The 17620-nt window shown below is 33.8% G+C and overlaps 1 long non-coding RNA gene across 3 annotated transcripts in view; it reads right to left on the reverse strand.

Annotated features, from left to right (window-relative positions):
• Window positions 1-367: 367 nt before the first annotated feature.
• LOC127838190 (uncharacterized) overlaps window positions 368-17620 on the reverse strand; it is a 451449-nt gene continuing 434196 nt past the window's right edge. Inside the window, exons 1-4 of one of the 3 annotated variants that reach the window (XR_008029708.1) lie at window positions 4231-4265; window positions 2304-2421; window positions 1325-1882; window positions 368-1191 (exon numbers count right to left, since the gene is read on the reverse strand). This is a non-coding gene — a long non-coding RNA (uncharacterized LOC127838190). Of the gene's footprint in view, window positions 1883-2303; window positions 2422-4230; window positions 4266-17620 lie in introns of those variants that run through there. The other 2 variants (XR_008029706.1, XR_008029707.1) reach the window with 2 other exon arrangements.

Consider the following 17620-nt stretch of genomic DNA (forward strand, 5'->3'; position numbering starts at 1 on the left):
TAATAAGACTAATACTTAAATCCCATAAACTGTTGCTTGTTGTTTTTACAGCTTATTATTAAGTTATCTTTATTGTCGATAATGAGCCTTTGCACACACTTTTTCGAGCCAATGTTTGAAACTTAAACGGAAAAAAACGATCGCTTACATCTAATTTTACTTTGATTGTTCGTGTGTTCATACTGTTAAATGACAAATGGTCGATAAAGTGAAGTAAGATCAACAAATAATACCCACTGTAAGAACGTGACCGTCGCGTTTAAACGTGAACTCAACGAACGTTTCTATTGTGGTTCGCGAACGTTATCTACATCGTATGCGTTAAAACAATTTCTATCAATAACTGCATTAACCAAAATTAAAGTAATATTTTCATAAAATTATAATAGTTGATGACTTATTATGCATTTTTCAAAGAACAGAATTTAAAACAAAGTACATGCATTTTTCAAAGAACAGAATTTAAAACAAAGTACATTAAAAAAATCTTCGTTTATATGTTGCTTTGAACCAAAACAAGAATCATTTGTGGCTCGGCACGAGATAAGAACACCACCATCTTGTCAAGAGATGACTTCTTCATTATAAAAGTGCAAAATCTGACAAATTAAAATCAGAAATTTTAGCTCTGACTTCTCAATAGGGACGAATTTGTGACACTTTTTATGTTTACTATTTAACACCGATTTTGATTAAAAGCAAAACAAGTATCATGTGTGGCTTGGAACGAGATCAGGACATCACCATCTTGTCAAGAGATGACTTCTTCATTATACAAGTGTAAAATCTGACACATTATAATCTGAAATTTGCGCTCTGAATTCCCAGGTGGGGACGAAGTTGCGACACTTGTGATGTTTAGTCTTTAACACCGTTTTCGCAAATTGTGTCAATAAAAGCCAAACGATTGTATGATATGCAGTGCATGTAATGACCAACCTTATGACTGTAAGCCTCGCCACAAATGCCGTTGTAAATGGTTAAACTGCTTAACACGTACATTGGGCCGCAAAATGTAACAGGCAAAAAAAAAACATAATGATATCATGGATGAAATGAAAAGACAAATCCAGCGTATTTCATAAAAAAATAAGATGATTGAAAGGCCATTACATAACATAACAAGGTATGTGTTTGTAAAACACAATACACAATGTCCCTTTTTGAGCGATTTTGACCCATATATTTGACCTTTGACCTTGAAGGATGACCTTGACCTTTCACCACTCAAAATGTGCAGCTCCATGAGGTACACATGCATTCCAAATATCAAGTTGCTATCTTCAATATTGCAAAAGTTATGATTTTGACCCATATATTTTACCTTTGACCTTGATGTTTTTGTAAAAAAAGTGTGACATGTGCATAATACACCCCATTTAAAATCAATGGATGCAATGTAAAAAAGTACATTATTCACAGGGAGCTAGACAGACAGATTTGGAAACTAAAACAAGCAAATTCATTGACAATGTGTAAACAGTGCTGAGTGAACATAGAATTTCTTGTATTCAAAAGCTTGTGCAGAAACAACATAACATTTCTACATTATATTCCCTTAAAATACTTTATCATGCTTAATATTCATAATTATGGATGAAAGGCTGATTAAAAAACAGACACAAGATATACATCAATGCCATTATAACCACATGTTCACCCTTACAAAAAAAACTGTATTTTTAAATTCTTTGATGAAAACTGATCTCTTAAGTCTTCAATTAAATACTTGATATGTTAAAAAGGTCCATCACAAGACAATTACTGGGCAATACATGTATATAGTCCGTGTTACCACCCACACACAGCTCAAACTGACGGTTAGATGTAAACATGGTAAGGTAAGGTTGCACCAGGATCTGCCAGGTTCATTTGTGAAGATCTGCAATGAAAATATATAACAATGACTGATAATTTATGACTGCAACGTTCCACAAACACATCAATAATACATCAATACAGTGGTAACCACATGTTATTTTTCCCTTCATTGTTGTTTTTCTTATTGAACTTAATATTTGTAAAAATAACACAACACATTATTAATCAAATGATACACTGTTATCAACATGAAAATAAGATTTTTGTTTTGTACATAATTTATTTCTGTTCCCTCCAGATATGCATAGTGAAAAGAGCTAAGGCATTTTTGTTTAATAAATTCTGTTAGTTTTTATCTAAACATCCGCATACCATGGATAAGATAATCAATAAATCATATGTTGTTTTTACTAATGGAAAAAAATAGAATAAATAGTAAACACAAATGAGGTAAACAATACATGGTGTGAGTCATACCATACCTGCTAATTACAGTATAAGCACATCTTTTGGTACTATGTCATTATTCCCAATCAGTATGTTATGATGTGGATCAGCTTTGGACACATGCCCCTACATTTATATCATTGGAGTTCTTCACTGAAACAACAAGATACAGGCCTTAACAAAATTATTGCAAAATATATATGTGTGGTTTTAATTATATTTAAACATAATATATTACAAATAAAAAAAAATGCCTGCACAAGTATTTCTACTTGGTAACAATCTTACCAATATTCCAAAACATATGAGATGACAACCTTTAAATTGTCTAAAACTGGAAACTATAGTCTCTAAAGTGACTTCCAAATTTGTGTTGTTCTACATTTTTTATTTCTTTTTTTGTTTTAACGAATCATTATCTTTGCGCATCACTGCTTTAATTTCAACTTGATCATGAACACTTAATTGACATTGATAACGCATTCATTAATACTTTCAGTGCGGGAACCAAATTTTGAAGGCCTTTGCAAACAGTTTGGATCCAGATGAGACGCCACAGAACGTGGCGTCTCATCTGGATCCAAACTGTTTGCTATTCTGATAGTATTTTTTGAAAAAAAATCAAAGAAATGCTAATTGTAGAAATTCAGCAGACGACATTTTAGCAGACGACAAATTTCCCAGCATGTAAAGGGTTAATTCTGGTGTTACAAATAGAATTGCGATTGCTTACAGTCCATTACTGGATTGCACACAGATTTTTAACACAAATTTTATAATACATGTACAGTCAAGTTACCATTACCGGATCAGTAGCGTAATAAAGTTGTTCTGGTGAAAAGCAATAAATGTTTTGAGACTTCTTTTACATCAGTTTGATTAAATATTACCTTTGCTCGCTGATTCAGCATATAGTCTTATTTTTAAACGCAGGCAAAATGTATTTGTGATACCTTTTTTTCGCTGCAGAATTCATGCATTAACAGATCAGTTGTAGCCATAACGGATCACGTGATCGAAACCACTCAGGGGGCTTCTACCACGCTATTTGAACTGTCGAAACATGAACTGTGTTGTTTACAATGCCCAAATTACATTGCCAGTTGTAAATTATATTCATTTGTTTTTGTTATAATTGTTTTCTATATGTGATTGAAAATGCTGTGTTCAAAATATCATCCAAAACTGACAACTATTTATCGGGAAGCGCATTCTTGAACATGAAAGTGATCCTCTATGGGTAATGATCCGGTAATGGTAACTTGACTGTATCTACTACAACCTAATTCCATATTCATTTGACAGTCTTTCAGCTATCAATTGATCAACAGTTATACAATCATCTTAAAAATAAATAAAGTGAAAGTAGAAAACTTTGAGAAGCATATAAGCAATAAAATGTATCAAAGATGTGTTACTACAGTTGATGTCATTTTAAAATCGTATAATAAGAAATGATTTCAATCATTTGACAGATAAATTGTGAAGCGTTTTAGATTTTGACAACTGTGTAACAGACAGAAATATCCGCTAAAATCGTCATTATGAGGGCCAATACGTCTCATAAAAACGTTATGATTGATGAAATATATTCTTTTTACAGGAAATGTTTTTTCCACATACTACTTCTTGAAGCAAACAAACTGAAAATCTATGAAAAATATACCTTGGCAAAATCTAGTCCAAATAATTAGACGTAAGCTACCCCGCTTAAATCGACCTCATATTTATAGGAGTAGGCAAAATCCAGAAAGTTTATCCGAAAATTAACAATGTTGATCTGCCATTCCATGCCCTACTGTTTTGATTGTTATATTAACTTAGGTTAATCTACACCATAACATATCAAAATAAAAAAGGTAAACATCAATATTTAAGTATCCATCGTGAATTTTTAACATCAAAAAATAAAATTAAAATAACTAAACCATAATAAACACCATAATAACGGACAGCGATTACCGTCTGCAATTTCCTTCTTTGTTCATATCGTATGCAGTTTTCAACGTTATCTATATTGTATGCAAATTCCGTAAGCGTTTTAGTGAGACCCAACACTGATCTTATCGCTATCGCGTACCATTTGGGTCAAAAGTCAACAAGACCTACTAGGTTAAAAGAAAATGTACGTCGACGTACAATATGTACGTCGACGTACAAAAATTGTACGTCGACGTACAAAATTGTACGTCGACGTACAATTTTATCGACCCTTGAGTGTTAGCCAATCAGAAGACGCCTTACATCTGTTGCTTTGATCCGCATATTAAACATTCACCGTGGAATTGTAAAAAATGGCGGCCTCCATACAATCATTCGGTTCTGGAAAAAAACACCTGTTTGACAACAATTATTGTCCAAAAAACTAATGTCAGTCAAAGAGAACATGAGGAATTATTCTTTATATCGGTTTCCTTTACTTATCAGTAATGTCATAGTGGTTTTCAATTGAAATAATGCTCTATTTTACGAAATTCCCCTTCGTCCAAAATTTCCCTATCCGAAATCGTTTACTCGAGTACTGTAAAACCAGATGTTTCATCCTTTTGTGTTTTTATTTATTTATTTTAATCGAAATTGATAAGACACCACCCGATAGCTTGTACGGTATGGGATGGGTCGCTTTCCCCGTGCGGACTTGCTCACACGACCGGAGGACGCCGACTTTCGGTGAATAGCTAGTTGCAATAATCCAACTCCCAGCTATATTGACCCTCCGGGTCGCTGAGCTGTATGAATGTACTCATAAAATCTCAGAGCATACAAGAAGAACTAGGTGAATAGCATACTATGACGTCGGACGAAAATGGCAGATGACCAAAACATGATATTGGAGGCAGGATAAAACTGTTCTTGATGTATTATAACTAGGTAGGTTTATGTTGTTTTATTTGTTACTTCTTTGTACAAGCAACAATAGCTAAATATATTTGGTAGTCAAAGGTTGTAAAGCTTAAAACATTATAGGAATCTACATCAACCCTGCTTGGCTACATGCATTTTAAAGTTAGACATGAAGGCTGACAGTAATGAATATCAGCTTATAAAATGGGTCTGCCTTTCACGTCAATCTAGTTAGACTAATCTAAAAGTAGCATTCATTTCGATTTGTCGCCGGGTGGTGAAAAATGTGTGGCCAGTCCGGGACTCGAACCTGGGACACTTACTTACAGGGCGAATGCTCTCCCGACTGAGTTTACCGGGCCGCCACACATCTTTTAACCAATCCCGCATAAGTTCGGTAGAGTGACAGATTTAAGCATTCTAAAGGCTGTTTTGTCCACTCTAGTACATGTTCTGTATTTCTCTGCGTATTTACTCTGTAAAGACTCGCTAGTATTTTAATGATTGTGAAAGTTGGGTGGTTTGTTTTAGAGAAGTTATTATTTTTGTGATGCTTCAACCAATTCGTCAATGAGTTTTGACAAGTATGAGTATCAGCTAGATTTAATTGACAGTTATATATAATTGTGACAGCTATATTTAACTGCTAAATGAAAATCTTACTTTTGTTTTCAAACACAAGAAATTGCAACAAATTAAGACCACAAAATTGATGAAAGGATGCCCCCCTCCCCTTTTGTTTTCACTGTCGTCAAAGGGCATGTAGCTCTAACTGACGCAAGTGCCCGGATGTTGCGATATTAAGAATAGAAAAAAATCCTTTTTTGCTAATATTAAAAGGCTTCGGGACTGGGATTGTTTCATATTTCCACCGAAATTCAAACCAAAAGCCCATGCATTAGCATGCAATTTAATACAATCGTGTGCAAGCTGAAAACAATAATTGATTTGTTTGTTTTCACTAATTACGGATTAAATTGTTTATCAGAACTTATTCAAATGATCGCGTCAATCACTTTTTGGTGTTACCGCACTTCTGTAATAGACATTCACAGTTTGTTTTACATTATTTCAATAGGGCGGTAAAGACTTGACACCTTTATGGCATGTTTAATCCGATTATTGATAATTGCGGGAGCTGAATGTGTGACATCAACCTGTTTGCGGCTTTCTTCAAAGGTAAAACATGCTCAATAATTAATGTCGGTCCGGTCTCCCAATTAAAAGATTCCATCCTAATAAACTGCAAATTTACTTATTTACTGCAAATTAAAGCAGATGCATGTTGACATGCTCTGCTCAAAATGCAAAGTGTTTCTGTCAAATGTATAAAATACAACATAGACTGTTGAATATTACCATAACCATTGCATCAAATATGGAGTTCGTTTGAAGTCCGAGAGGCGTTGCAAAGCTTTGTTACAAAGGTTTTTCATTCACCAAGAAAAAGGAAACCAATTCGACTAGTCGTAAGATATTTATTCACGCTATGTATCAAAGATTCAAATATTTCAAATGCATTTTACAATAGATTTAAATAACTCTCATCAGCCATCAGCTTGTAATTCACAATTTTTACGCTTTGTCACATGAATCAGGTAATTTTAATTAATTTTTACTTTGAGTTTGTATTTACACCACAATTTGTTTGCAAAACAAGCAGGAATAATTAAAAATACAGGGAAATGTCATTTTGAATTGAAAACACTTGAGCACATGGTAGGTTACTTTAAATAGAAATAAAGTCATACATGTATGACTGTGGAATCTCATGAGATTTTCATTTAAGCAATGTCTGTCGTATCGCTGTTTTTTTCGATATATATAACTGTCAACTTTTCGGGAATTTCTGGTTACAGAACTGCCTGGAACAGACGATAGTCCCAAAGGGGGCACTTATCCGCCCTTTGAATTATTGTGAGGGGGCAGATATCCACATACTTAATTCCAACAGGGGGGGCACTTATCCGTCCCCTTAAAATTAGGGGGCACTTCTCCGGGGAGCACTTCTCCGAGGGGGGGGGGGCCCTCTCCGTATACGAAAAGTTGGCATTACTTCATCAGATATGTGGACTTAATTTTTTGCAGTTTCTTATGTTTCAATTAAAAAGTAAGAATTTCGTGCATTCATGCATCATTAAGCAGTTAAATATAGCTGCCACAGAGATCCAGAGGGGTAAGGGCCATGACCCTTTGGAATTGGACAAATATGTTATTTTAAATGTATACCAGGAGATAAAAGTTGCGTAGAGGAACTTGGCACCAAAGAAGGATTCTGAAAGTCAAAAGCGGTTATATAAGATACCCAAAAGGGGTCAATACACAGGGAGCCAAATCAAAATTCCAAGTTTTTAAACAGATGTCTAGTTAATTATATAGATGGTCCAGATGAAATTGTGTAAAGAGGTTCTGATTAAATATTGAAGAGGGCCTAATCAAATATTGCAGAAGGGGGTCCGAGCAATAAGTCACAAGTTAAGTTTTGTATTTAAACAGGAGAATCATGCGGCAATTCCACATCCTCCCTTGTGTATAGGGGGAGAGGGGGGTCTTATTATTCAGGGGAAGGCGATATGTGGTAATAATTCCACATGTCTGAATGGAATTCATTCATATATCAAAATGTTTATCTTTATGATCTCAAGGTCAAGTTTGAATCTGGGTCATATGGGGTCAGAAACTAGGTCTATGATAGAAAAGGCTTGTACCCACTCACATACCCACTCACATTTCTATGCCAAAACACTCATTGCTGTGGCATTGCATTTTACAAATGCATTTTTTTTAATAAAGCACTCAGTCATTACATTTTCGCTTTTACATTGTCTGAAAAATATGAAATTTGACTAACAGACCGTGACCAATATTTATTTTTTTTAAATAGTTTAGTTGCATGTACATATGAACACTCAGCTTTCTAGCAGAAAGTTTTTTTTGTTTTTTTTTCTGTCTGTGGATATTCCAGTGACACGGGAGGACCCATGTCATTTTTACCTGGCTCCTAAATTTCGTGGCTCAACCATGGTGTCTTAAGCTGTGGCAAGAGGCAAGCTCCCTTAAATGGCATTTGACACCTCTGGTCCCTGTTTGCCTGTTTCACACCTATGGCCCCTGTCTGCCTGTTTCACACCTCTTGGCCCGGCCTACCAGTCAGTACACTGTCCCTGCCCATGTCTGTTCAATAACAATAGTGTCAGCAGTTTCACACCTACCAATACACAAGTTTGTATTTATACTAAGTCCTTATTTTAAATAAAATAATGGCTAAAATAAAGATAAAATTGTAATAACTGCTGTAACCAATATTGCTGTTAATGGGAACATCCTTATAGTGTAAGGAAACACACCTTTCCATATGGAGAGGAAATACAGGTTCAAATCCTGGTGGGGATCCCATATAAGCAGCAACTCACATAATGCAGATATAAATTATACAAACATGACTTTGTGTTGTCATAATGTATGTTACTTAATATTCATATTAAAAAATACAGTTTGGAAAATTTTCTCTATCACACACATACATACACAGTAATTGCATGTTGTTTTACTTTATATCGTGTATCATTAGTATTAGGGCACCATCATTAGCTTCACACCATATAAGATGTCAAAAACAAAGGCCCGTAACTCTGTCCTGGCAATTTATCATAATTATAACCCCTTTTTACTTTAAAAAGAAAAGGGTTTGTTTTCAGCAAGTTTGCATCTTTGTTTCTACTACAGAATCAAATAAAACATACTTTTTCTTACTTTATTTCCAAGTCAGGATATACGCCGTATATCTTTTTTAAAGATATTTCTTGTTTAGTTGTATCATCCAATGCACACGGTATTGTATTTGTATGATGGTTCAAGATCATCTTGAGAGGCGAATTTCTCATCGCAAATGGATTATAGTTATATTAAAGACAAGGCAATCGCGTGAAATATATATATTGCCGGTAGAAACATTTATATACATATATGTTATAAAAGATGCATGCAGTTAAACGCTTTACCAGCGAGTACCCCAATTACTAGAACTATTCGATATACATGCATAGCTCTACAATTGCTTGATCGGCATAGATTCTGTCTGATATCTTTCCGAAATTTCATGGACCTTTTCGACAATCAAGCCGATCATCGCGACTGGGTCTAGTATTTATTGAAGGCTAGTGACCAATTGCCTATACTATAAAGGACAATACATACAACACGAAGTCAAACATTCAAAACAAGACTATTGCCAAGCAATGATGTCCCCTACCGGCTCCACCATTGTCAGATTTTTTTGATTTTTTTTAAGTATTTGTTGCCATAGCAACCAGAATTCTTGACGTATGAACAAAATGAAATGACGTGCATAATATCTATATTGCCATCTATCCATGTTTAAAGTTTCATGAACAAATATGAAGAACTTTTAAAGTTATCGCAGGATCCAGAAAAGTGTGACTGAAGGACAGACACACAGAGCGCAAACCATAAGTCCCCTCCGGTGAAACCGGTAGGGGACAAATTATTACATCTTTAAATTGATAGTTTCAAAGCCATCAAAGCGGTGATTTCAGATTAAATATTATGGTATGGGATTGGAAAAAGAACGACACTGGTACATGTCGCCATATTCTCAATATTCATTTTTGTTTCAGTGGCAGCAGTTTTAACCGGCTAAAATACATGTCAAGCCTCACACCTCGCCCAGAATAAATCACAAAACATAAATCACATTCAACTAAAAAACAAACATTGACATCAATAAATTGGTAACTCAAATTAAAAAGCAATTCAAGAGAATATAGATATATCCTATTGCATTTTAAATACTCAAGGGTATAATATTGCTATCACAGCAACAGAATTACAACTTTCAGAGGTGGGATAAATTAAAGTGCCTCGCTCTGTAAAAAGATGGTTTTATGCATGTGCTTAAAGTTCAGATCACACAAATGTTATCATTACTTAAATTAAACATTTAAAATTTTCAAAATTGTAAGTATTGACAATGTTAAATGATTATTAAAGTTCAAGTTAGTGGCTTATCAAATAACTATTTGTTTTATGACTAACATTTGTTTGTCATAATCTTATTTAAATTTTATGTTTTATTATATATATCTTATTTTTATGCCCCCGAGGGTGGGCATATAACTAGTGATCGCACTGTCCATCTGAAATTCCGTCACACTTAAAGTTTGCGTTTAGGTTTCGAAAAATGTGGAAAAAGAGGGCATACATGTGTATGTCATCCTATAATGACAAGCCTTGTTTTAACGCACAATTTTATCTTTATTTTAGCCATTATTTTATTTAAAATAAGGACTTTGTCTAAATACAAACTTGTGTATTGGTAGGTGTGAAACTGCTGACACTATTGTTATTAAACAGGCAGATAGGGACCAGAGGTGTCAAATGCCATTTAAGGGAGCTTGCCTCTTGCCACAGCTTAAGACACCATGGTTGAGCCAGAAAATTTAGGAGCCAGGTAAAAATGACATGGGTCCTTTCGTGTCACTGGAATATACATGGTATTTGGGATGTTTTTAATAAAGGTTTCTTATAAGCGTATGAATTCAACTTGATTTGATTGGATTATGGTTATTTGCTTTTTTATTTAAACTCACATTATTTCTTTTTTCCCAACAGTTGTGTTTTGTGTTCGTGTGAGGAACTATAACATTATTTCTTTTTTCCCAACAGTTGTGTTTTGTGTTCGTGTGAGGAACTATACTTAACACAGATTTGAGAAACAAAATGTAAGTTGATTTCAAACTTTACATTAAAATTACAATTCTTTTATAAGCAATTCTTTATTTATATAAATTCATTTACTTCAAATATTCTGTTTATTCCAATTTACTGTGACATTGTAATGATGTTACCATTTTTAGGAAAGAACATTGAGCGTATAATATTTTTATTACGGAGTTATTATCATAAAAGTTTATGCTTAATAAGGTTATAACATAGCACATTATGTGCGTACATCATTTAATATAATTAATTATTAATTTGTATGTCAGTATTAATTGTAACTCAGTTTTATATAAGTATTTTTTGTGACTCAGTTTTGTATCAGTATTCATTATATATATAAGCATGCAGTTTTATATAAATATGCATTGGAAATTATAAGTTTAAATCATTATTTATTGAGACTCAGTTTTGAGTCATTGTGACTCACATTGAAATGATACCATTTTTGCAAAAGAACATGGACTGGATATTGATTTTATTAATACTTAATATTAATGTCTTTTTTAAGGAGTTATTTATCATACATTTAATTTAATAAGTTATTAAGTTGTATATCAGTATTAATTGTTGTTTTGCAGTTTTATATTAGAATTTTTTTGTTACTCAGTTTTGTATCAGTATTAATTGGGATGCAGTTTTATATCAGTATGAATTGCATGATACTCAGTTATATATCAATGTGCACTGGAAATAAGTTTAACCCTTTCCTGCTTGGAAGCAAAGTGAAAATGGCTATATGCAACCAGAACAGCATGCAAGTAACTCGAAGTCTGTTCTTGTTTTACACTGTTTCCTGCTCATCAGTATCTTAAGGTTGGGAATGAAGCCTAAAATTTACAATATTTGATTTTCTAAGGGAAAAAAAAAAACACGCTTCCAAATTGATCTGAGTGTTTAAGGGTTTAATCATTGTCTATTGAGACATTTTTAGCTCATCTATTTTTTTTCCGGTTTAGTTTTGCGTTTAGGTACACTTTTCTCATAAAGTATCAATGCTATTGCATTCGGTATCGGGTCCGTTCGCCCTATAGTTACACATTCGCCCTGGGTTCGTTCGCCCTGGGTTCGTTCGCCCTGGGTCCGTTCGCCCTATATTATCATTTGCATATTGGGGTATAAACAGTTGATTTTTCACACATGTAAACAATTTTGTACCTAAGTTTTCATTAATTAATATAAATCGCAATAAGTGAAAATTACTGGCCTTTGTTACAAACACGCTTACAAGTTAAAGAGCGCCATCTTGATTTTTCACACATGTAACGCGCCATCTTGATTTTTCACACAAGTAACCAAGTTTGTACCCTAAGTTTTCATTAATTAATATAATAAGCAATTAGTGAACATTACTGGCCTATGTTACAAACACGCTTACAAGTTAAAGAACGTCGTATTTTATATTTCGGTAACACTTTTTTGTTTGATATTTCCCCTGCTTTGATAATAAAATTTAGGGCGAACGGACCCAGGGCGAACAGGATTTAGGGCGAAGGGGAATAAGGGCGAACTGAAATTAGGGTGAACGGACCCGGATTCATTGCATTCAAACTTGGTACACTTACTTACTATCATGAGGGGACTGGGCAGGCAAAGTTATGTAACTCTGACTGGCATTTTGACAGAATTATGTGCCCTTTTTATACTTAGAAAATTGAAATTTTGGTTAAGTTTTGTGTTTAGGTCCACTTTTTTCCTAAAGTATCAAAGCCATTGCTTTCATACTTGCAACACTTACTAACTATCGTAAGGGGACTGTGCAGGCAAAGTTATGTAACTCTGACTGGCATTTTGACGGAATTATGGGCCCTTTATACTTGAAAATTTGGTTAAGTTTTGTGTTTTGGTCCACTTTACCCCTAAAGTATCATAGATATTGCTTTCATACTTGGAACACTTACTTACTATCATGAGGGGACTGGGCAGGCAAAGTTTGATAACTCTGGTGTGCATTTTGACACAATTATGTGCCCTTTTTTATACGTAAGAAATTGAAAATTTGGTTAAGTTTTGTGTTTAGGTCCATTTTATTCCTTAAGTATCAAAGCTATTGCATTCAAACTTGGTACACTTACTAACTATCATGAGGGTACTGGACAGGCAAAGTTTGATAACTCTGGTGTGCATTTTTACAGAATTATGTGCCCTTTTTATACTTAAAAATTGAAAATTTGGTTAAGTTTTGTGTTTAGGTCCACTTTATTCCTACAGTATCAAACGATTGCTTTCATACTTGCAACACTTACTAACTATCATTCGGGGACTGTGCAGGCAAAGTTATGTAACTCTGACTGGCATTTTGACAGAATTATGGCCCCTTTATACTTAGAAAATTTCGTTAAGTTTCGTGGTACCACTTTACTCCTGAAGTATCATAGCTATTGCTTTCAGACTTGAAACACTCACAAACTATCATAAGGGGACTGTACAGGACAAGTTGCATAACTCTTGTTGTCATTTTGACGAAATTATGGCCCTTTTTTGACTAATAACTTTAAATATATGGTTAAATTTTGTGTTTACATCCACTTTACTTCTAAAGTATCAAGGCTATTGCTTTCAAACTTCAAATACATTCATACTATCATGAGGGTACTGTACCTGGCAAGTTTAATTTTACCTTGACCTTTGAATGACCTTGACCCTAAAGGTCAAATAACAAAATTTATCTAAAATTGCCATGACTTCGTTATTTATGATCAGATTTGATTGATACTTTGACAAAACAACTCTTACCTGACATACTACAATAGACTCCACCCAAACCACATAATAATGGACCATTTATACTTAGAAAATTGAAAATTTGGTTCACTTTTGTGTTTTGGTCCACTTTACTCCTAAAGTATCATAGATATTACTTTCATATTTGGAACACTCCCGCACTATCCTAAGGGGACAGTACAGGACAAGTTGAATAACTCTGGTTGTCATTTTGACAGAATTATTGCCCTTTTTTGACTTAGTAACTTTGAATATTTTTTAAATTTTTTATGAACATGCACTTTATTTCTAAAGTATCAAGGCTATTGCTTTAAAGATTAATATACTTTCTTACTATTATGACGTTACTGTACCTGGCAAATGGTTGTCATTTCGACAGAATTATGGCCCTTTTTTGACTTAGTAGCTTTGAATATTTGGTTAAATTGTGTGTTTAGATCCACTTTACTTCTAACGTATAAAGGTTATTGCTTTCAAACTTCAAATACTTTCTAACTATTATGAGGGTACTGTACCTTGCAAGTTGAATTTGACTTTGACCTTTGAATGACCTTGACTGTCAAGGTCAAAGTATTACATTTTTCAAAAATTTCCATTACTTCTTTATTTATGATCAGATTTGATTCATACTTTGACAAAACAACACTTACCAGACATACCACAATAGACTTCACCCAAACTATTCCCCACGCCCCCCCCCCAGAAACCCCCCCCCCAACATTTTTTCCCCATTTTGTTCGTCTTATTTTTGAAAGATCATGTAATAAATGACCACACTATACCCCCCTTTCACCCCCCCCCCCCCCCGACCCCCATAAAAAATATTATATATTTTCTTTTAAAGACTGTCCAACCATCCCACCCAAGAATCCCCCCCCCCACCCCCAAAAAAGAAAGTAAAACAATCATTTTTGAAAGATAATGTAATAAATGTCCACACACTCACAATTTTGCTAAAATTGCCATAACTTCTTTATTTATGATCTGATTTGATTCATACTTTGACAAATAGATGAGCGGTCTGCACCTGCTAGGCGGTGCTCTTGTTTAGTCATTGTGACTCAGTTTAAATTCCTTTTATCAATTATAATAAAATGCAACGATCCAACGCTCTATAACTGCTTTCATAAATTCTAAACCAAAACATAAATTGGTAACAGTTTGTTAAGCGATAATGGTGTTTTAAGTAAGTTTAAAAAAATGAGTGTAATTAAATATAGTCCAGGTTTTAGGACTGGGCCAAAAAAGCTTGGGTCTTAATAAGACTAAGAGCCTGCTACCAATTACAGCAGTATTAATTGTTAATTGTGACTCAGATTAAGGCATTATTTATTGTGACTCAGATTAAAAGCAGTTTTCATTTTGACTCAGTTTTCAAGCAGTATTCATTGTTACTCTTAAAGCAGTATTTATTGTACTCAGTTTTAAAGCAGTATTCATTGTGACTCAGTTTTAAAGCAGTATTTATTGTAACTCTTTAAGCAGTATTCATGGTAACTCAGGTTTAAAGCAGTATTCATTGTGATTCAGTTTTAAAGCAGCATTTATTGTGACTCTTAAAGCAGTATTCATGGCGACTCAGTTTTAAAGCAGTGTTCATTGCGACTCAGTCATTAAAGCAGTATTAATGGCGACTCTTAAAGCAGTATTCATTGTAACTCTTGAAGCAGTATTCATGGCAACCCAGTTTTAAAGCAGAATTAATTTTGACTTAGTTTTAAAGCAGTATTAACTTTCACTCAGTTTTAAAGCAATATTCATGGTGACCAAAATTAAAAAAAAAAAGCTTTTGGGTGAAACCAATGTCAACTAGAAATGGCGCGGACGAGGCCGACGCATATCCCCACGCCGAATGTTTGACCTAGGTGTACCCCAGGGTTGGTAATGAGGCCATGCATAGTTGAGATTGACCGTATTGTCATAAGAGAAGTTCAATATCAATTAGAAGTGAATTGGTGTCGAAATGAAGAAGTTATAGTAAAAGGCGTTTGGGTGGGTGTGACCTATGTGGGCAGGGCGCCCCAGGGTTGGTAATGGGGCCATGCATAGTTGAGATTGACCGAATTGTCATACGAGAAGTTCAGTATCAATTTGAAGTGAATCGGTGTAGAAATGAAGAACTTAGTAAAAGGCTTTTGGGTTGATTTGAACGAAACGAGGAATGATCCTTGGGTATCAAGCATTTTGTAAGAATTATGTTCCCTTTTTACACAGAAAATTGAAACTTTGGTTAAGTAAATTAAGTAATTAAGTATAATTATTCAGTATCAAAGCTATTGCTTTCTTCTTGCAACACTCTCTAATTATAATAAGGAGACTGTGCAAGTTATGTAACTCTGACTGGCATTTCACAGAATCATGGCCGCTTTTATATTTAGAAAATTGAAAATTTGGTAAAGTTTTGTGTTTTGGTTTACTTTACTCCTAACTATCATAGCTATTGCTTTCAGAATTGGAACACTGGCTAACTATCATAAGGGGACTGTACAGGAAAAGTTGCATAACTTGCATAAGTTGGAATTATGGCCCTTTGTTAACTTAGTAACTTTGAATATTTTGTGTTTAGATTCACTTCTAAAGTATATAGGCTATTGCTTTCAAACTTCAAATACTTTCTTATTATCATGACAGTAATGTACCTGTATTTATGATCAGATTTGATTCATACTTTGACAAAACAACACTTACCTGACATACCACAATGGACTCCACCATTGCAACACTGATGAAATATTGTAAAACATGTCATGGTCATAGAATTAGGTACACAAAATGTATTTTTTATAAGATTTTTAGTAACAAACAGTGCACTTAGTATACTATATGTATATATATATATAACTATGTTTTACTTTAAAATTGTGTATATTTTAAGAGTGATTAAAACTTAAGAAAAGTTTTTATGTTTTAACAACTGGATAAACAACAAGAGTATTGCATCTTCTGTACTATATGTTTGGCTTCAAGCCTTCAACTAATTTAAGAAGATTCTGATAGGTTAATCGGTATTACAGTTTACCCATTAATAAATTAATTATTGGTGTTTGTTGAAAAATGATTCATTATGCTTCACACCTTTATGAATTGCTGTATGTGTAAGCATATGTTATGACTTTATATTGCAAAAAAATATATTAGACTTCAACATATTAATAATTGTTACTTTAAAACAGTTTTGAACGTTTTAAGACACCTGGGGGCTAATGTCCTAGCATGCACTTTTTTGAAGGGGCTTATGTCCTAGGGGCAAATGTCCGTACCCAATAATGGTAAACATTATAAATTTTGAGCTCAATTTTATCAGTTAACAATTCATATATATATATAATTGAAAGAAAGTGTGTATTTTATTTAATAAGTATCTTTGTGTCTAAATTACTGTTTGTTTCCAGTAACCTTTGATGCTAAAATTAAAATAGAAAGGTAGTAAAATCTTTTTTTGAATATATTGGTATGAAGGGGAACTTTTGAACAATTCATGTTTTTTGTATGATATTATGCATGGAATAAGGGGTAAAGTTCAGAATTTGAGGGCAATAATTATCAATATAATAAGGGCAATGTTAAGAAAAGTTCTGAATATTCCATGTGTTGCTTTATGCAGGGGTTATACATTTTTATTGCTTAATATATGCTTTTGAAGTTTTTAAATCATATTTACTGTTCAAAGATTTCACTTAGACCTGACCATGTATTAGCAACTTTGAAATGTGCCAGGTTCTTAGCAAAAAGGGGTGCTTCTATGTCAAGAAATGTTTTGATAACATGAGTTTGTGTTTTTGTGTCAACACATTCACGTGTACTGCAACTTTCACACATGCAAAGGTCCTTCTTGGGTGATGACAGCTTCAATACGGTCTTGTATATTGTCAAAGCAATCCATTCAGTTGTGAATATATTATGAAAAGTCGTTCTATTGGTCAAAATTACCCGCCCACTCTATTTCCATGGATCTAATTGGATGAAGTATTAAATTATAATGTGTGCAAGGGAAAGGGAAAATTTTTGTTTCAATTTCTGCATTACCATTTGCACAACTTTTTAT

Source organism: Dreissena polymorpha, chromosome 7 (genome assembly GCF_020536995.1).
Source record: "Dreissena polymorpha isolate Duluth1 chromosome 7, UMN_Dpol_1.0, whole genome shotgun sequence".
Classification (NCBI taxonomy): domain Eukaryota; kingdom Metazoa; phylum Mollusca; class Bivalvia; order Myida; family Dreissenidae; genus Dreissena; species Dreissena polymorpha.